At 41.8% G+C, this 5,246-nt stretch overlaps 2 pseudogenes; both read left to right on the top strand.

The window, feature by feature from the left end:
* The first annotated feature begins 1,667 nt into the window (after window positions 1-1,667).
* Window positions 1,668-2,680, top strand: LOC145404124 (KRAB domain-containing protein 2-like; annotated as a pseudogene).
* Window positions 2,680-3,688, top strand: LOC145404134 (SCAN domain-containing protein 3-like; annotated as a pseudogene).
* Window positions 3,689-5,246: the final 1,558 nt, after the last annotated feature.

The raw sequence follows: 5,246 nt of genomic DNA on the forward strand, positions 1-5,246 counted from the left end.
AACCAAATATCGAGATGCTGTAGACCATACTATGGTGACCCTCTTAACTGGTAGGAGAGATACAAATGCGACATTCACCCAAGAATCAAACTTCCACATTCTTCCTCATGCTTCGCTGTGGCGAGGAGCTTTCTTCCCCACGGGGAATATTGTTTCCCTTCATGGGGACAACCCTGCAGGGGCGGTCGCTTGGGAACGATTGATGGCTCTGCACGGCCAAACAGACCGGAGGTGTTCAGAAACAACAACAATAACAAAACATGCATAACGACATACCATAGAGATACTCTTATACAACACTAATATATTTTATTTCCCAGTGGAGTCAGAGAGACAAAGAAAACAGATCCAGCATGTCATGTTTCAGTATTCAGACAGAGGGAAACACAGGCAGGCAAACACGAGCACAGAGAGACAAGCATGGACACTGATGGACAATGAACAATGACAAAGACGGGCAGAATCGTAGACGAGAACACAGTCACTGAGAGTCGGACGCAGAAACGCTGATAGTCAGACGTACACAGTACTTGCAGAATCACGTCTAAATGCGCAGGGAACACAGAAAAATATGCACAAAAAATAGGTGAAGAGGCACAGGTAACGTTGAAAAAATTAAAACTATATACATAGACAAGACTGTACGTACGCAAATACATCCATACATTCATTCACACACACACACATATATATATATATATATATATATTTATATATATATATATATATATATATTTATATATATATATATATATATATATGTATATATATATATATATATATATATATATATATATATATATATATATATATATATATATATATATATATATATATATATATATATCTCAGCCGGTCAGCCGTTTGAGTGTCCACTGCAGGATCGGCCTATCCCTACCGAAGTGGGGACGATACAGACAATGTATCTCTACCAAGTGGCTTAGGCTGTCTAGTAGAGATTGTATTTCGGGTGAGAAGTGCTTGTAAGTGTAACTGTAGTGTTGGAGTGGTTTCGGATGTGTGTGCAGTCTATGAACCAAGTGTAATTGGCCCGCGCAAGCCGACTGGGTGCAAGCATACTTTAGTATGCGACACTGGTTCAACCACAGCACCCATTGTGTCCGCCAATGCAGGACGTGGCCAGAAGAACACTCACAAAGTTTATTAACCTGACGGGACGCGAACCCTCGTTCTTCAGTGTACGAAAACGCACACTTTACCACTGTACCACGGAGGCTCCATATATATATATATATATATATATATATATATATATATATATATATGTTACGGTCATTTTGCGAAAGTGGTCATTTTGCAAAATGCCCGGCCATTATGCAAAAAGACCAAATCCGTGGTCAATTTGCAAAATGACCTAAATATCTGGGCATTTTGCAAAAGGACCAAGGTTTTGGTCTTTTTACAAAATCACCAGTATTATCGTTGGTCAGTTTGCAAAATGTCCAAACAGCAAGTAGCCAGTTGAAAAAAAAGGTGAGTAAATGAGTGTGTGTGTGTGTTTGTGTGTGCGTCGGATAGTAGTAATGCGAGCTTACTGGTGAGGCCGTTATCAATTCAGGCACTGCTGAAGGTCAGGCGAGGACAGGCAACGTGGTGCTTTTCCCATTACTTTGTGTGTATTTTATTATACTCTGAAAATCTGTACAATGGAAAATAAAAGAAGTGTTTTTTATACAAAGCTGGTAACGGCTGAGGAAAACAAAGCATTAAATACTTCGAGTTTGTTGTCAAGAAATGAATACGAACAAATTCTGATTCGTTTGAATGAACTTAAACGTCCTAACATGAAAAAGGCGCAGAAGGACTATCGGTTCTTACGAAAATATGAAATTCTTGAGGTCACAGTTGAAAGTAATACCGTTCAGAAACTGCAGAAAAAGGGAACTCAGCTTAGATTCGTATGCGCTGAAGATGTGTTCGATGTGATCGATGCTGTTCATCGTGCAAGTGGGCATGGAGGTAGAATTGTTGTGTTTAAGGAAACAAGTGAAAAATATATCAATATTTCAAGATACCAAATACAGTTGTATTTACAGTTGTGTGAGGAGTGTCAGCTGAAAAAAAAACACTGTACGCAAGTCTGTGATTGTCAAGCCAATTGTCTCAAACAGCATGAACTCATGAGCTCAGGTTAGTAAACAAGCACTGGTTAAGGCCGTATTTGTTAGGAAAGAATAATGTTGTATTTCCGCACATCATACCAATGTAAAAGAGTTTGAAGTTAATTACGAATTGCCCTAAAGGACCTGAAAGTTTCCCTAAAATGGGTCCGATTCTGTTTGTTTGTAGGTCGACTTCATCGATATGCAGAGCCAGCCAGATGGGAAACATCGTTTCATTCTCAACTATCAGGATCACTTGACCAAGATGGTGTGTCTTCGGGCTGTACAGACGAAAACTGCTGAAGAGGTTGCTTTCCACCTCGTTGACATTTTCTATGACAAAGTAGCCCCCCATATCCTGCAGTCTGACAATGGTAGAGAATTCTCAAATAAGGTATAGAATATATTATTTCTTTAAATCAACCAATTTTCATAAAACTTAGCAGAAATATCAGACATAGTCACAAAAAGACACCAGAAACTTAGCGAGGTGATATATATGACAAGGTTTGATGTTCACCGTTTTAATTTTCAGCTTATCAAGGAAGTTCTGGTGATGTGGCCAGAGTGTAAGCTGGTTCATGGCAAACCACGACATTCATAATCGCAGGGCTCGGTGGAACGAGCCAACAGGGATATTGAAGCAATTCTTGCATGTTGGATGAAGGACAACAACACTACACAATGGTCACAGGGACCGCGCTTTGTCCAGTGGAAGAAAAACACCCGCTTTCATTCCGGAATTGGAAGAACACCATATGAGGCCATGTATGGACAGAAGGCTCGTCTTGGTGTTGACGCATCTTCTGTACCAGAGGAAGTCATGGACGGTATGTAGACGGAGGAGCAGCTTGCAGAAGCACTAGGTGTTGTCAATGAGAAGGACGCAGATCCAGAGGAGGAAGAGATAGGTGCTGAAGAGCAAGAAGAACCATCCGCTGTCATTAACTGCATCTCCTGTGGTAATAGCTACTTTGGTTCAAATGTGTGCAAGGTGTGTGGGAACCCATGTCACTCTTATACTCCGTGTTCTGTGATGAATGAAGATGCTGATGAGCCTGTGCTTTGTTCCATCTGCAGTCGGAATCGCAGTATTCATACTGAACAAATGAAGTCCAACACAGAACAACTGAAACAAGCTAAAAAAATGATGGATAATTCTGCGAGGCGATTTAAACCAGTCCACGCAGGGGACACTGTGATGGTTCCTGTTCCATTAGTTGACCGCAGACGTGCAGTTTCCTAATGTGAAGGCCGTTGTTGTTCAGGCATTGGACAATGGCACTTACAAGCTTGGTACAAAGCACGGCCTGCTTAAGCAGGTGTACACTCGCAACCAATTTACTCAATGTGTAGGAAAATTCCTTTCGATAGAAGATGTAGTACAGGAGCGGGAAGTAAGTCTGCGGGAAGTAGCCATTGCAGAATCCATGGGACAAGGTCAGGGATTCGCTAAATCCTCTTGCACTAAGTCATGTCTGACCAGACGCTGCAAGTGTTTAAAAAACAATGTTTTATGCAACAGCAGATGCAAATGCAGTGCCTCTTGCGCTAACAAGTCCGATACACACACACACACACACACACACACACACACACACACACACACACACGGGCACACCCGCTTAAGGATGTAGGACCATTTTCTGTAAAAAAAAAAAAAATATCATGAAGGTTGAATAAACATACTTTTTAAGGTTCAATGTATTTTCTAAGAATAAATTTGTTCTATTTTATGTTCACTTCCTTTTATCGTTTTTTTTTTTTTTTTTATGCGAGGAAGAAGGAACCAAAGGCCATGGCCCGCAGTAACAGTTCCCTCCAAGAGAAAAACAAAATACAATAGAGAGCCAAATTCAAGATCCGATCATTTTGAAATGCCTGGACACACTGCGTTTGAAAGACTGGAGATCATAGGCAGCAGGAAATACAGACAGAGGGAGACAGTTCCAGAGTTGACCTGTTGCATAAATGAAAGACTGGAAGTAACGGTTAACTCTTGCATTAGAGAGTTGGACAGAAAAGGGATGAGAGTTTGCTGCCAGACGGGTGCTACGCGCCCGTCGTAGAGGTGGAGGAATGCAAGCAGACAGTTCAGAGGAGCAGTGACCATTAAAGTAGCGATAGAAAAGAGATAAAGATGCAACAGTGCGGCGAAGAGACAGAGGTTGAAGGGAGTCAGTAAGAGGAGGAGAGTTAATGAGACGAAAAGCCTTTGACTCCACCCTATTGAGAAGAGCTGTATGTGGGGAGCCTCCCCACACATGAGAGTTGTACTCCACACAGGGGCGGATAAAACCTCTGTATAGAGTCAACAATTGTGCAGGGGTAAAGAAAGAGCGGGAGTCGGCTTAGCACACCCAATCTCTTAGAAGCAGATTTTACAAGAGATGTAATATGATCTTTCCAAGATAAGTCCCGAGTAAATGAAACCCCAAGCATGTTCAAGGATGATGCAGGATTAAGCTGAATATTATTAAACATTAATGGGTATACCTGTGGAAGATTTTGTCGGGTTGATAGGTGTAAGAACTGAGTCTTAGATGCATTAAAGACAACCATAATATTTTTACCCCAGTCAGCGATACGAGCCAAGTCAGACATTAGGTGTGCCATAGCCTCATCCCTTGTTTCTTGAAGTAACTGTTGAGATGGGCGTTGCGGGAACCGAATGGAAAGGTGAAGGGTGGAGTCATCAGCGTATGAGTGGATAGGGTTAGATGTACAGCTTAGAAGATCATTGATGAATAAAAGGAAGAGAGTTGGTGATAGGACAGAGCCCTGAGGAACACCACTGTTGATAGATCTAGGAGAAGAACGATGGCCGTCTACAACAGCGGCTATAGAACGACCAGAAAGGAAGCTAGCGTTGAAGGCACAGATAGAAGGATAGAAACCGTAGGAGGGCAGTTTGGAAATTAAAGATTTATGCCAGACTCGATCGAAAGCCTTTGAGATGTCAAGTGCAATGGCAAAGCTTTCGCCAAAGTCCCGAAAGGAGGATGACCAGGAGTCTGAAAGGTAGGTGAGAAGATCGCCAGTGGAGCGTCCCTGACGGAACCCATACTGACGATCGGAAAGAAGGTTGTGATAGGAAAGATGCCTTAAAATTTTTCTATTAAG

This window comes from Coenobita brevimanus, chromosome 7 (genome assembly GCF_032717465.1).
Source record: "Coenobita brevimanus isolate Jiangsu-jjx chromosome 7, ASM3271746v2, whole genome shotgun sequence".
NCBI lineage: Eukaryota > Metazoa > Arthropoda > Malacostraca > Decapoda > Coenobitidae > Coenobita > Coenobita brevimanus.